The following is a 16,830-nucleotide window of genomic DNA, read 5'->3' as shown; positions in this document are numbered from 1 at the left end:
CGACGGGAGTCCAACCCCGCGTCGCTGGCCACACTACACGCGCAGAGGAGGGGCAGCGGCTGGGGGCTCCGGTACCCCAAGGCACCCTCTCGGATCGCTAGAGAAGGCTTTCTCACCGAGGGCGCATCGCCCCCACCCGTTCGTCCTCCCAAACGGGCCCCACCAGGCGGCGCTCCGGGGCCGACAGGGCTCGCGGGGCGGGGGACGGGTCTCCGGCAAGGGACAGGCACAGGGCAACCCCGAGCGCTCGCGGCCGGTGCCCCCTCGAGGACGCCACCTCCGCCTCGCCCGCGCACGGCGTGGTCACGTCACCGCCCAGAGGAGAGAGCTCCCCGCCTCCCGCGAGGCGGGCGAGAGAGAGGGACGGAGACGGGGACACGACCCGTGCCGGGAGAGAGGGGCAGCCCCTCGGGCTGGCCAAGCGCCGCGGCGCTGGCCCGGCCCGCCGCGGGCTCTCACGCGCCCCGCCAAGTCCTCCGAGTCACACCGCCCCACACCACCCACCCCCCGCCGGCGCGGCGAGGGGGGAGGAGAGGAGAGGGGAAAGGAAGACGAGGCGCCCGCGCCCCCGCCAGGGGCACGGGTGCGCCTCCCTTGCCGACTTCTTCCACCACCCGCTCCTCGGACACAGCGACGACGGCGGCGGCAGCCCGAGGGGAGTCGCCGGGGAAGGAAACGACGCCACCGCTCGGCCTCAGGCACCTGAGGCGACCTGGAGCGCTCCAGGGGCACCACGGAGGGCCGGGCGCAACGCGCTCAAGCACGCCCAGGCCGGGCGGTGAGCAGCGCGGCGTCGGGCCGGCCCTCCCCGCGGAGGAGGGGAGGGCCGCTCGCCACGGACTCAGGCCTTCGGGAAAGGCCGGCGAGAGTGTCCGCCACGTCCGAGGACCCCGGTCCCGCCAGCGCCGCGAGGCAAGAAGGCGGGAGGGCGGGGTCGGGCCGGAGTCCGCACCGCCCCCAACCCCGGCGCGCGCCCCCCGCGCACCCGCCACGACGGCCGGGCGCGGAGGAGCCGGGGAGGGAGGGGCCCGCGGGCAGAACGAGAAGAGCGGTCGCATCCGCCGTGGACGCCCGTCCCTCGTCTGACGCGGCTTAGGCCCGGCCCAGGAGAGCACGAGATCACCACATCGATCGATCGGTCCTTTTTTTTTTTTAAATTGCTGAATAATGTTCCACTGTGAACGTATACCTTATTTTTTTTTAAATTTTTTATTTATTTGTGATATTCACAGAGAGAGAGAGAGAGAGGGGCAGAGACATAGGCAGAGGGAGAAGCAGGCTCCATGCACTGAGAGCCCGACGTGGGATTCGATCGCGCCCTGGGCCAAAGGCAGGCGCCAAACCGCTGCGCCACCCAGGGATCCCCGTATACCTTATTTTAAAAATCTATTCATCATTGTTAGGTTCTTAGGGTAGTTTCTGTGTTTTGGCTATTATGAATAATGCCGCAGTGAACATGGGGGTGTATATACCTTTTTGAGATGATTTTATTTCCTTTGGATATATATTGAGAAGTAGGATTGGTAGATTATTTCATTTTTAATTTTTTGAGAAACCTCCATACAAGTTTCCATAGTGTCCGCACCAATTTACATTCCCAGCCATAGTGCATGAGGGTTTTTTTTTCCATAACCTGATCAACACTTGTTAGTTCTTTTCATTTTGATAATAGTCATTCTAAAATGTATGAGATCTTTCATTATGGTTTTGATATGCATTTTCCTCATGATTAATGGTAAAGAGCATCTTTTCATGTACCTGTTGGTCATTTGTGTATCTTTGGGAAAATGCTCAAATATTTTGCCCATTTTAGTCAGATTCTTTTTGCCATTAAGTTTCTTAGGTATTTTAGATAATTGATTTCCAAGTATTTTCTCCCATTGCCTAGGTTGTTTCTTCATTTTGCTGTTTGCTCTTTTGCTGTGTAGAAGGTTTTTAGTTTGATGTATTCCTGTTCGTTTTTGCTTTTGTTGCTTGTGCTTTTGGTGTCATATCATTGAAAAAAATGTTGCTTGGACTAATGTCAAGGAGTTTTCTACCTGTTTGCTTCTAGTATTTTTACAATTTTAAGTCTTACGTTTAAGTCTTTAATCCACCTCAAGTTGATTTTTGTGATTGATGTAAATTGGGGTCCAATTTTACTCTTTTGCTTGTGATTATTTAGTTTTTCCAACACCATTTCTTAAAGAAATTGTCTTTTCCTGTTTGAGTATTCTTGACACTTACCAAGTATCAGTTGACTATTTATGGGAGTTTATTTCTGAACTTTTGATTTTGTTCATTGGTCCATATGTCTTTTTTGTGACAGTATCATACTCTTTTGATTACTATAGGTTTATAATAATGTTTGAATTAGAAAGTGTGATGTCTCCAGTTCCCTTCACTTTTCTTGGGATTGTTTTGGCTGTTTAGGATCTTTTGAGGTTCCAGAAAAATTTTAGGACTTTTTTTTGTTGTTGTTTCTGTGAAAAATGCCATTGGAATTTTAATAGGGATTGCATTGAATCTGTAGATGACTTTGGGTAGAATGGACATTTTAACAATATTCTTTCTTCTAATCCATGAACACAGGATATTTTTCCATTTATTTGTGTCTTTAATTTCTTTTATCACATCTTGTACAGTGTACAGATCTTTCATCCCCTTGGTTAAATCTATTCCTAAATAATGTAGTATTTTTGATGCTATTATAAATAGGATTTTTAAAATTTCTTTTTAAAATAGTTTATTGTTGGTATATAGAAATGCCACTGATTTCTGTATGATTTTTTTTTTTGTATGATTATTTTGTAAAAGCAGAGCTCTACTGTGTATTTACAGAAGTAGGTGCCTCTTTTAGTTCTTTACAGACTGGCTTCAGGTGGCACATCCCCTCATTAGTCAGCCCATCCAGAGATTCTAGGTGGTCTGTCTTGTGTCTGAGGCAGGGCTTGCTGCTGCAGTTTTTTGGATTTTGGTGGGCAAGTCTTATGCTTGAATCTGAGGTGGGTGGACCTGGATCCTTGATCCAGAGGGTGTAACCAGGTGTTGGAGACTATTGTAGTGAGTGTTGTGTCTGGGTTCAAAGGAGGCCACCTGGGTGTTAGGGTAAACTCGGAGCCATAGTGCTAGCCTGCACATTTGGTCTGTGGGGGTCAGTCTGGTGCTTGAGCAGGCCAGAAGCATGCGTCTAAAAGAGCTGGTCTGTAGTCTAGATCTGTGGGACCATTCTGATACTTAGGTAAACCAGGGGATTGGGACTGTGGAGCCAGCCTGTTGCTGGAGTGGATTGGTTTTGGAGGTATGTGGTAAAGTCAGTTTTACCTCACGCAACTTTTTCCAGAGGGAGGGTTTCTGGGGGAGAAGTCTTGGGAGTAATATGAATCTCTTTCCTACTTTCCTTTTTTATTTCTCTGCTTCACTGAGGTACTATAATCCCTCACCTAAAATCCTTAGCTTTTGTTAAGGTATTCTTATGGGTGGATAGTTGTTCAAATTGATGTTTTTTGTAGGGGAGGGGAAAAACCAATGTTAGAAATTCTTGTACTGACATTTTGCTAATGCCATTCCCTGAAATATTTTGTTACTAGGAAGAAAACACATTGCATTTATTTATTACTCATGGTGTAACTTTTAGGAAAAATGGTACATAGGTGAGGGAAGAACCTATTTTCCCTAGGATTATTATCATGATTCACATTCACAAAACCAGAGGAAAAGTAAACGTTCAAAGATTTGTGTGATACTGACTGATTGTGTGATTGTTAGCAAAGGGCCTCTGGCAAACTGATAGGGGGCTCAGAGATATTTGATATCAATGATGATTCTGGGTCCTTTAAAATTTGTGTATCCCTTATAACCCCCTATTGGATTTTTATAGTTTGCTGACTAATGCAGTATGTGAGACCAATATTTTCCACATATTTATTTTAGTCCTTCTGTTTCTGACAACCATGACCTTAAGGGCTACCCCAAATGAAGTTTTATATTTAGAAAAGAAAATAATAGAAAATATTGAGCAAAATGGAAATAATACCAGAGATGGTGTAATTGAGTTTTTCTTGAGAAAGAGGACAGAAATTAAGGAAACATCTAAAATTAAAACATAAAATCTATTTCCAAAACTGCAACTGAACTTTGTATTGACTTTTCTAATAACAGAATTGTGGAAACTCCACATGTAGTGATTAGGGAAATCTAAAGATTGGTATCAGGCAAAGCTACAGTTTCAATAAATGATTATATTGACAGTGTACTTAATTTATTTTTTAAAAGATTTTATTTATTTGAGAGAGAGAACACATAAAGGGGGAAGGGGTAGAGGGAGTGTGATGTGGAACTCAAACCCAGGATCCTGGGATCATGATCTGAGCCTAATGGACTGAGCCATGCAGGTACCCAACCGTGTGCTTAATTTAAAGGAGATGAAACTGCATGATTTGCAGGACTTAATGGACTGAGCCATGCAGGTACCCAACCGTGTGCTTAAAGGAGATGAAACTGCATGATTTGCAGGATGATCTTTATCTAGAAATAATTTTTAGGGCATTATCATTTATTTTATTTTAATATTTATTATATATTAAAAGAAACAGGAGCTTTTAAAGTAAATAAGAATCTATCTGTTGGACAGAAAAAAATCAGAGAGACTAACATTTATTGTATGTTAACCATACAATATACACTAACCATTGTATCAATATACCTACATACTGCCTTGTTTCAGTTTCATAGAATCCCTAAGAATTCTAATTCTTGACTATTCTAGAGATGAGGAAGCTAAGGTATAGACAGGGTGATATATTGCTCAGATAAAAAATTCCACTTTTTTTTAAGTCTTGAAAATGACAACAGAATGACAATAACCCAATATAGAAGGAATTATGGACTTTAAAACCTCATCAGTTTATAATTATAATAATAAAATTTAGGCAAGAATAATTGATAGATCCTGGAGGTGGAAAATTTTAACAAGGAACATATCTTTATATAGTACCAAAGTATCTTCCAACAAATAATTTACTCGTAAAGAAAGAAAAACAGTAACTATGTAGTAGAGAAAACAGAAAGACAAGAAGTCATCAAAATCAATATCCCTAGTTAGGAGCAATGGGTATCATGTGCCTCTGTATGTGATGCTCTAAGAAGGACATGACATTATTTACGTCTAGCCAAGTTGCATAATATAAATAAAATCATGAAAAAAATTCAGAAAACTCACATTGAGAGATCTAGAAAGTAATTGGCCTACTCTTCAGAATTGTCAGTGTCATGAAATACAAAGAACAAATAAAACAAAAAGGGTCATCTAACTAAATATAACATCTGATACTGGACTGGCACCTGTACCAGAAGAAAGAAAATGCTATAAACATCTGGGGCAATTGAAGTAATATGACTGTAGATTACATGAAAATATATCAGTGTTAGATTTTCTAAAATTGCTAAATTCTTTGGGGTAACATAAGAAGTTATTATTGTTTTTAGGAGTACACCTTAAAGCAGTAAAAGATAAAAGAACTAGATGTATGGAACCTATTCTCATAGTACAAAAAATACGATAAGGCAAATTCTGCAAAATACTGGAATTTGGTGAATCTTGAGTATAAAATTTTGGAGTTCTTTGTACTGTGCTTGCAAGTTTTCTATATCTAAAGTAATTTCTAAAAAACTATAAAGGAGTAGTCCAAAATGGAGGCGTAAGATCCTGAACTGCCCTCCTCCCACAGATAGAACAGATCTACATGTACACATGGAAAAGTTCTCTGAGAAAGACCTGAAATCTAGCTGGAAGCTTCTTAGCAAGAAAGGATAAAAGGGCTACACTGAGATAAATAAGAGAGGCGGAGTAGCAGTCTTACCAAAACCCTACTCCCAGCTGCTCTCTCTATGCCTCACTAAAGCCAGTGGTACACAAAGTCCACACAGGAGACTCCCCTTGATTATTTCTTCCAGTGGCCAGGAGGGTTTGCATTCTGGGTTGCATGGGACTGAAACAGCTGGAGATATTTCTTGGCAAGCTGTCGCCACAGGGCACTGTGTTGACAGCAAATTCAAACACACTCTGAGTCTTCATGTGAAAAAGGCCTATTTAATTGTCCTGGAGCTTCAGGCTGAGGGATAAACTCCAGATTTGACATACATTATTTAGAGGATATGGAGATTCTCCCAGGACATATAAACCAAAGAAGCCATTTTTATGCTCTTCCTTGGTCTTTTAACAGTTCATCAGTACCTTCCAGAAAGGAGTTTATATCAAACAAAATAGACTTTAAAACAAAGTCTGAAATAGAAGCCCAAAATTAGTAGAAAGAAAGAAATAGTAAAGATCAGAATGGAAATAAATAAAATAGACATTAAAATGGGAATAGAAAAAAAATCAAACTAAGAGCTGATCCTTTGAAAGGTAAATGACGTTGATAAATATTTAACTGGATTGACCAAGAAAAAAAAAAGAGTACTCAAATAAAATAATAAATTAAAGATGAGGAAAAATACAAAGGATCATAAGAAACTATTATGACCTGTTATATGCTAACAAATTGGAAAACGAGAAGAAACATAAATTCCTAGAAACATACAATCTTCTAAGACTAAATCATTAAGAAGTAGAAAAACTGAATAGACCAATTACTAGTAAGGAGATTGAATAAGTAATCAAAAACCTCCCAACAAATAGAAGTCCAGGACCAGATGCCTTTACTGGTGAATTCTACCAAACATTCAATGAAGATTTAATACTATCCTCGTAAGACTCTTCTAGAAATTGAAAAGGAGGAAATACTTATAAAGCCATTTCCTGAGGCCAGCATTACCCTGATACCCAAACCAGCAAAAGACACCCCCCAAAAAGAGAACTAGATACCAATATTTCAAATGACTATAGGTGCAAAATTCCTCAACAAAATATTAGCAAGTGAATTCAACAATATATTAAAAGAATCTTACGTTATTATCAGGTGGGATTTATTCCAGAGATACAAGGATGGTTCGATATCCACAAACCAATCAATGCAATGTACCACATTAACAAAGTGAAGGATAAAATTATATGATCATCTCAATAGATGCAGAAGTATTTGACAAAAATCAACAACCGTTTGTGTTAAAAACTCAACAGAGTGTAGAAAAAATGTACTTCAATGTAATAAAGGCCATATATGACAAGCTCATAGTTAACATCATTCTCAGTGATGAAAAGCTAAAAAGTTTTCCTGTAACAACAGGAATAATACAGGTATGCCCACTCTTTCCACTTTTATTCAACGTAATATCGGTAGTCCTAGCTAGAGCCATTAGGCAAGAAGAAATAAAAGACATCCAAATTGGAAAGGAAAAAGTAAAACCATCACTGTTTGTGGACATGAGTTTGTATATACAAAACCCTGAGGACTCCATCAAAAATCTGCTAGAACTAATAAGCAAATTTACTAAAGCTACAGGGTACAAAATCAGTATACAAAAATTTGTTGTATTTCTATGTATTCAGCATTGAAATATTAGAAAGATAAATTAAGAAAACAGTCTCATTTATAATTTCATCAAAAAGGATAAAATACCTGGAAATAAAATCACAATGAGATATCATCTCATACTGGTTAGAATAGCTATTATCAAAAAGATAAGAAATAACAAGGATGATGAGGATGTGGAAAAAGAGAACCCTTGTACACTGTTGGGAATGTATATTGTTGTAGTCACTATGCTAAACAATATGGAGGTTCTCAGAAAAATTAATAGAACTACCATATGACTCATAAATTCCATTTCTGGGAATTTATCCAAAGAAAATGAAAACACTAATTAGAAAAAATACATATATCCCAGTGTTCTTTGCAGGGAAAACTACTGAGACATTAAAAAAGAATGAGATCTTGCCATTTGTGACAATATGGATGGACCTTGAGGATATTGTGTTAAGTGAAATATATCAAACAGAGAAAAATAAATACCATATGATTTCATTTATATGTAGATCATAAAAAACAAAGAAAAGAAAAGATACAGGGAACAGATAGATGTTTGCCAGAGGGACAGGTATTAAGGGGTGAGTGTAATGGATACAGGGGTCAAGAGGCATTGAATTTCACATTTAAATTAAATAAGTCATAGGGATGTAGTATACAGCATTTTGGTTAATAATACTCTTGTATATTTGAAAATTCTAAGAGTAAATCTTAGAAGTTTTCATCACTAGAAAAAATATAATGTATGGTGATAGTAATTAGACTTATTACTTTTATCATTTTGCATGTAGACAAATATCAAATCATGTTGTACAGCTGAAAGTGATATAGTGTTATATGTCAGTTATTCCTCAATTAAAAACAGTTTTTAGAGACACCTGGGGGGCTCAGCGATTGAGCGCCTGCCTTTGGCCCAGGGTGTGATCCTGGAGTCCAGGATCAAGTCCCACATTGGGCTCCCTACACGGAGCCTGCTTCTCTCTCTGCTGCCTATGTCTCTGCCCCTCTTTCTCTCTGTGTCTCTCATGAATAAATAAAATCTTTAAAAAAAAAATTTAAAAAAAATTCTGAGCAATAGAAGAAATATAAAAAGTAATAGAAGCATTATTTGATGAAAGGCATTGGATACAAATGATTAGTCACATTTTATTTAAATCTCAAATAACAAATCTAATGCTATATAAATTCTTTAAGACTATAAAGAGAGAAATTGTCAAACTTTTCAGGAAGCTAATGTGACCTTCATGTTTGGATTGCTACATAAGGTTATGCGTCTGTCCATTGCCCAAGAGCAACTTGCCAAAGAAGTGAATTGGGAGGGAGTTGAATACAGCTTTGCATTCTCCCAGGCAAACACCATCTGTGCCATCCAGCAGAACTTATATGAAGATGCCTCAGAAGCCACTTCTTTGAAACTTAAACCTGAGAAAACACAAGAAGCAAACCAAATTCTCTCATGAGTATAGATGTATAAATGCTAATAAAATAATAAAGTTGAAAAGTTGGTGCCTATTAAATGTGTATCAGGCTACGACCAAGATTTTATTTCAGGGTTAAGCAGATGGTATTAGAAACACATAACTCATTTTATTGATAGATAAAAGAAAGATTAAATTTAATTATTTTAATGTAGTGCCAAGTATATTTGATAAAATTTAACATTAAATTCTCATATAAACATTGTTTTCCAAAAATCTGTTTCCTTAACATGAAAAAGCCAAATTGTACTCAAATTTTAAAAGCCCAGTGCATTCCTGTCAAAATCAGAATTCTATTTGATGGTGGATACAATAATGCTATACCTCAGAGTTGAAAAGAGAGAAAATGCTGAAAATATCTAATAAGCATAAATGAAATAAGATGGAAGTAATGAAATCAAGTGTATGTCATTACATTAAATGTGATTATAGAGAATTTTCCTATTATACACACATACACACACTGACACACTTGAATTATTGGCAGTTTGCTGGTATGAAAGACAAGATCTTTGAGTATCAAACTGTATATGATCCAAAGATATTCAGTGCACATCTTAAAGGCTCCATAAATGTTATGCATGCTTCTTTGGTTAAAGGCATATAACCATAAGAGCTTTCAAAATACGTGTGAAATTATGGGCTAATTTATCATTATGATTATTATTAAGATTATTAGTTACCTATATAGAGACATAAGCTCAATACACACCAAGGAAATATTAACACATCTTTCATGTAGATGAGTTATGAATGTAGTATATAATGACCAGGTAGAGACTAATTTTTACTGGCCAGAAAATAATTCCTGAAATATATGTTCTTGCTGGTATGGAAAAAAAATTCCTTAGAAAAGCATTTACGAAGTAAATAATTTATATCATCTTCTTGCCCTATAAAATGCTTGGGAAATTATAGATCAAGCTATTAGGTTTTGAGACAAACTTTTAAAAAGCTAAACCTTGAAACTCTGACATAATGAAAGACCAGTAAGAGATAAAAGGACTGCTGAATTGAGTTTCTCCAACAAAATATTTCAACAAAGCAGAACATATGCTTATGAGATACAAAATTCAGACACTTTTTAAAAATTCTATGATATCAAATTACTTATATGGGTGATTAGTTCATTTCTGATGTAAGCTATGTCTACTCACATTCTCTTAACTACCCCCTTTCATAGGCCTTTCCTTTATAGCACTTCTCACAATTGTAAATTAAGTTTCTGTGAAGTTGTTTTTTCGATGTCTACTTCTCTTACTAGACTTTGAACTTCAAAAGAACATGCTTGGTTTGTGCACCATTCTAATCTAGAAGTTAGCAGAGGGCTTGGTAGAGAATAGTACTCCCTCCATATTGACTGATGGATGAACCAATAAATATATGAACTAGTCAAATCAGTAAATTGAATTGTTAATAATTTTAAATAATTAATTTGATTGCTTCCCAGATAGCCTTCACCCCACCCTTATTTTTTGATAATTGATAAAATAAAGAGATTGCTTCTGTGTTTGTCTCTTCACTAGGACCACAAAATTGCTGGTACCTGGATGGAATAATTTTATATTAAGGCACATGGATGAAGGAAGTGCCTACCTGGTATGTTTAGGCTGGACATTAGTATAATGGCTATAATTATATCTGACAATTGGTTTAAATGGTTATTCTTAAAAAGATCATGAACAATTCATTACAACTAAAGAATAATTAAGTGGATAAATCCATGCTGGAAGGAGAACTATGTAGAAAGGCTATAATTCATATTTAGTGTGGTTCTAATATTTTTTCCAAACCTTCCTCATTAGAATAATGGACCTGTGGTATAAGTGAGCATTTCTTGAAATTTTAGGAGAGAGCCTTCCCTTTTCTTTCATAATTTTACTTTGTTATTCTTCAGTGTTGTACTTCTGAGTTCTGCATTTATCTCTTGCCTAATAGTACCAGAGCTTTTGCACAAATTACAATTCTTTAGTAAATGTTCAAATTTATACACATTAAGTTCTAAGTACATAGTTTTTATTAACTATATTTCTATAACTCTTAGATATCTTCAATCTAAACTGCATAAAAGTGTATGGAAGTCCCCAGTATTCTTTCAAAGGTCCTTGCGACTGGTTACTTGGTTACTCCAGGGATGGTTCTTGTGAATTTTTCTGTGATCTCTTGGCTTGTCTTCATCTGTTCCCTGTTGAAAGGAGCTACAGTGGAAGAATGAAAAGGTTTTATTTCTGCCCTATTCCTTGGCATTTTGGTTAGAATGACGATGATCTGAATATTGCTCTGATTTAAAATATGCCTGGCATTTTGTTTTTATTCAGTTTTGGAAAGGCCAACAGATCAGGAGATGATTGCCGTTATAAAGATGGCTTCTTACTTAGAGTTCCCAGGAGGAGGGGGAATGCCCTGCATGCAGAGCCAATGAGGAAGCAACATTGCTCAGGCACTGTTGAGGCAAAAGGAATGAGGGGAAGTCATTGGTCAGAAACTTTATTGTAGTCTCCATGGGGAGGAGTAAGTGAGGCAAGGTAAGCAGTTTAGCAGGCTTGACTCGGATTGGGTAGTTTGAATAATTTTGACAGTCTCTGGCTTGTTAGGGTGTTCCCTAATTTTCCAGTTTCTGGCCTTGAAGTTACTTAGGGCAGGGGGAATATTGACTTGGTGTATGGGAGGTAAAGAAGATAGTCAGAGGTATGGGCTCTGGATTAGTTTCTTTGCAAATCAAAGGTGTGGCCTTGTGAAGTTGTTTGCTACATCTAAGAATTGAAGGAGTCATGTGAGGGGTAGTCTCTCCCCAGTCAGCAAGGCCCCAGATGCCAGAAAATACAGAAATAAGAAAATATAGTTAATATATGCTCCTTCACTACATTAAAGTAATTGCAAGGTATTCCTGACCTATAAGTCTTTTCCCTGTCACACATATCACTGCCTACTACAATAGTTTTATTAATTATCTCTTAACTCTTTCATGTCAATTACACAATTGGTCTCATGCCCATGACTCAGATACAAGAGATAAAATAATGCAATCATACTGGCTATATACTTTAGGTAGACTGATAAAAAGTTATTTTAAAAATAAAATCTTAAAAAAAACCAAAAGAATTTAAATTATGGCTTCTGTCAGTGTGTATAATCAGAGTCATTTTAGTTCCTCACGACTATAAGAGCTCTGACCTATGGATCTAAAGAGCAAATCCTTCCTCACACTCCTTTGATGAATTCAAATTAAGTGGGATGAATTTAGAACACTTAGCATAGGGTCAGGCTCACATTGGATGCTCAGAAAGGGTTAGTTCCTTTTGGCTTTTCAGCCTAACTACTTTTTTAACATTACAACCCAGACAACATAAATATCTGGCATCCACTTGACAGTTAGTACTCTTTAAAAGATCAGATATTCTGAAAAACAATAACAACAAAAGGTATAGTTTCCTTGATTCTTTTTTTCCTCAATTCTTTTATATATTAACCACTGTAAGCTTTTTAAGAAGATAAAGGTTTCTGCTACTCCAAGAAATAGAGAAATTAAACATTTATATAGGTAAGTTGTTTAGTGCTCTTCAATTTAGATTTAATGTCTATATGCTTATTTACTCACATATAAACAACTCTTAATTTCCTTTTGTATCAATGACTGAATAAATAGATTGTTTATTATCTCCCATGATGCAGCCTTGAAACGTTTTCTTATAAATCACTGAATATTCTAAGGCTGCATGAGTGTGTGTTTTTAGTATCTTAATGTATCTGGAAGTCTGGAAAAAGAAAAAGATATTAAACAATGCCCTCTTTTCCTTTTAATAGCATGGCCACAAATGTTCATTTTGCTGCAGCATCAAAATGATGAATAACTCCTGTACTTAGCCATATATTTGCAGTGGCAAATTAGGAGTCTTTGGATGTGAAAAACCACATTAAGCTTTCTCAAATAAGCTGCCTCAGTCTTTAATTCTAACTCTAATGGAACAACTAGTGTTAGCAATAAGAAGTCACTTCGAAATGATGGTATAAGAATGCTACTCTTCAGTTCGTGATGGGACCTAAGATAAATGGAGTTTTTTAAATCCCCAAACCTCATAACCAAATGCTACTCAAAAGCCAGTTCTCTAGAAAGAATACGCAATGAGGAACACACTCTACCTAGTAAAGGAAGTTATGATTGTCTATATTTTAGTTTAATATTTTAGGAAAATTAGGACAGAATACTAAAATGTATCATATTTGATCCATCATCTGTAATAAAAATTAAATTACATATGAATAGTTTATATCCAATAATTTTATAAATTGTAATCCAATTACAAAAATCTTTGTATATGTTGGTTTTCTCTTGAGTGTCCTTACAAGATAGACTTTGAAGATATTTACTTTCTAAAAAATTGTGAGGATGATATATAAATAACATTAAAAAAATTTTTTTATTTTATTTATTTATGATAGGCACACAGTGAGAGAGAGAGAGAGGCAGAGACATAGGCAGAAGGGAGAAGCAGGCTCCATGGAGCCCAACGTGGGATTCGATCCCGGGTCTCCAGGATCACGCCCTGGGCCAAAGGCAGGCGCTAAACCGCTGCGCCACCCAGGGATCCCTATAAATAACTTTTTATGCACTGCCTCTCTTTTGTCTCTGTCATTCACTCTCTCTTTGCCTTGATTATACAGTAAGTTAATAAAATAGAAACTCTAGTTTGATTTTTCCAGTGAAAATCCAGTTTGTTTCAGTCTTATTTTCATTCCTAATATTGCTTGGCCAGTGATCTTACAGATGACATAATGATGGATTGGGGGGATCCTAGGGTGGCTCAGCGGTTTAGCGCCTGCCTTTGGCCCAGGGTGTGGTCCTAGGGTCCTGGGATTGAGTCCCGCATCGGGCTCCCTGCATGGAGCCTGTTTCTTCCTCTGCCTGTGTCTCTGCCTCTCTCTCTCTCTCTCTCTGTGTGTCTCTCATGAATAAATGAATAAAAATCTTAAAAAAAAAAAAAGATAGATTAGGTAAGAGAGTTTGGCTGGAACAAACCACAGGAATTTGAGCTGCAGGAGCCTCTATAATCATTTAGTTGAAGCTCTTATTTTATAGCTGAAAACTTGTGATTAAGAGATGTCATTTATTTAAGAGCATTGAGCTTTTAATGGTGAAACAGTCCTCGTGATTCCAAGTCCAGTGCTCTTTCTATTAAACTTAGTTGTTAATATCATCACTACTTATTCCAAGTGCAGGAGGAAGAATGTTGCTCTATGGCAGTGGGTATAGCTTCAAGGATTGTCTGGGTAATAAGCAAGTGAGGAATTAACATTTCCACATCAGACCCCCATTTTAGGGGAAGCTAGGTGGCTCCAGTATTTGAGCATCTGCGTTTGGCTCCAGTAGTGATCCCAGGGTCCTGGGATCGAGTCCTGCATCGGGCTCCCTCTGGGGAGCCTGCTTCTCCCTCTGCCTGTGTCTCTGCCTTTCTTTCTATGTCTCCATGAATAAATAAATAAAATCTTAAAGAAGTCCCCCATTAAAAAAAAAAAATCTGTGGCTCTATCAGCTTATAGCTGTTTGAGACTATAGGCTGTTCACTGTCTATAACAAATAAATTCAATTATTTGATCAACATGATTAGCCAAATCGTTCTAAAAACTTTAAGGTAGAACAAATTCTTAATTTGACTTATTTTAAAACTTAGCTGTCTTTTGATTTACTTGAATTTGTAAGAAAACATAGTATAAGCTTAGAGATGGTGGAATCTATGAAATTATTTTGCAGTTTTCTAAATCAAGATTTTTTTTTTTCATTTTAACATGAAATGGAAGAGTGACCAGTTGAGATAACTATATTAACAAGATGAACATTAGAAAAGAGCATTGTTTATGCTAGGAAAAAATTCCAGGGGACACCTGGGTGTCTCAGTTGGTTAAGCATCTGCCTTTGGCTCTGGTCATGATCTCGGAGTCCTGGGATCGAGTTCTACATGAGTTCCCTACTCAATGGGGAGTCTGCTTCTCTCTCTCCCTGCTCATGTTCTCTCTCAGTATCTGTCTCAAACAAAATCTTAAAAAATATGACAAAAAAATTCTGTACTTTTCCTGTCTCCAAAATTCTAATTAGTTCCTAATTTTTTAATGGTAAGATAAACTAAAACAAAACAAGCACTGGAATTCCAAATAGATGCTGCTACTCTTTAATATTAGATGCAAAAATAGAAAATTTTCAACCATTTAAGTAAAGATCAGTTAGCACTAATGAAATCCAAATCTATAATCCAAATTTTCATTTAATGGTACAGAGTGCTATATAATTCTTTAGAATGTGTTGCCTTCATACTATCAATAAATTATATCATTTGAATATCTTTAAAGATTAATTCAGTATATAGATTTTCATTTTCAATGTGATTTATATCACATATGTACTCTAGGGCTCAACTCCCAAAGCGTCAATTAGAGGAAAAAATATTTTCGTCTTTTCAAAGCATTTTAAGTGTATTAAGTACAGTATTTTTCTGAATGGTACACCACTACTGCCTTGTACTCCTTTCTGCACAATAGAAAAGAGAGACATTTATGATAAATGCAATCAAAGGATTTATTCATTGAGTTACTCCCTGTCTATTTATACTTGCACTTTTGGGGAATGAATAGAATAATTATTCTTTAGAAAATCCTGGTTTATTTTCAGAATTAAAAAATGTATTTTAAAAAATACTTGCAATTACTACTGGGGTATATGCAAAGTTCAGCCACAGAGAGAGAATCCTAAAAAAGCAATCAGCTTTTATTTACAGTTGATAAGGTAAATTTTGATCCACAATGAATATTTTATTCTGTAAACATAAATTAACAAGATATATAACACTATCGTAGAAAAGAAAATCTGAAGGTGTATGCATTGTGCTTTTTTTAAGCCTTAAATATTTACTTATTTTTAGCTGCAATCTTTTCTTGCACCAGAAAAGGAAGAACTCTTTCATCATAAATGTTAAATAGTAAGATGTCCTTGAAAGAGTTTTAATCTTCAGGATATTATAAGTGAGCTCCTTCCATGGTAGTGGTGTTGGAAATAGGGAAAAGAGCAGACAAGAGATGAGGATCTAGATAAATTTTTTATTATGAACAGAAATCCAAATATCTCTTGATAGCAAACTTTGTAGTTGATATGCAGCCAGACCAAGAAATTCAATATAAAACTTCAGACTCAATAAATCTCACACAGTTCATGCTAAATTCCCCTAATTGCCAATGAATAGTACACTCCTGCAAAGAAAACCAGAAAGGTCATGCTAAATTACACAGGCTCATGCTGTTCTGCAAATCCATTGTACCTTGCATCTCTGTCTTGTTGTGTCTGCTGTGCAATTTTCTGAACTTTACTCAACTTTACCACCTACTGGTTATTCAATTCTAATCAATAGAAGCAAATATTCACATAGCCTGACCTTCAGTAAACTGTAAGAAGGCTGGAAGGGCAAGAGAATTCAGAGAAGAAATAAAATAGTGACCATGTCTTGTAAGTCACAGGAATAATTTAATTTTTTGTCTTATTTTAACTGGGGCAGGAGTGAATAAGAATATTAAAGAGAAATTGGCTTTTAAGTTGGGATAATTTATAGTAGAGCCCTGAAAAATGTCCATTAATTCGGTTTTCATGACTCCTTTGCAGTAAGAAGATGTAAACATGTTACAATAGCAAGGCTTCTTAAAAAAAAAAAAAAAAAAAAAGCAGGAAGGGATTACTTTCTGCAGTTTGAGGGCAAGAGAAAACCATAAAGAAAATGGCAACAGTTCTTTTTCTTTCAGTCTTAAATTCCTCCCCCACACCAACTCTTTATCTAGAACACCTAAAAAGAATGCCTTGAAAAGTATCTAGATTGATGCCCCTTGACCTTCACAATCCTGAAAATATGCATGCAGCTGTCACCCTCACA

Source organism: Canis lupus, chromosome 1 (genome assembly GCF_048164855.1).
Source record: "Canis lupus baileyi chromosome 1, mCanLup2.hap1, whole genome shotgun sequence".
NCBI classification, from domain to species: Eukaryota; Metazoa; Chordata; class Mammalia; order Carnivora; family Canidae; genus Canis; species Canis lupus.
Note: the sequence above shows the minus strand (reverse complement) of the source record.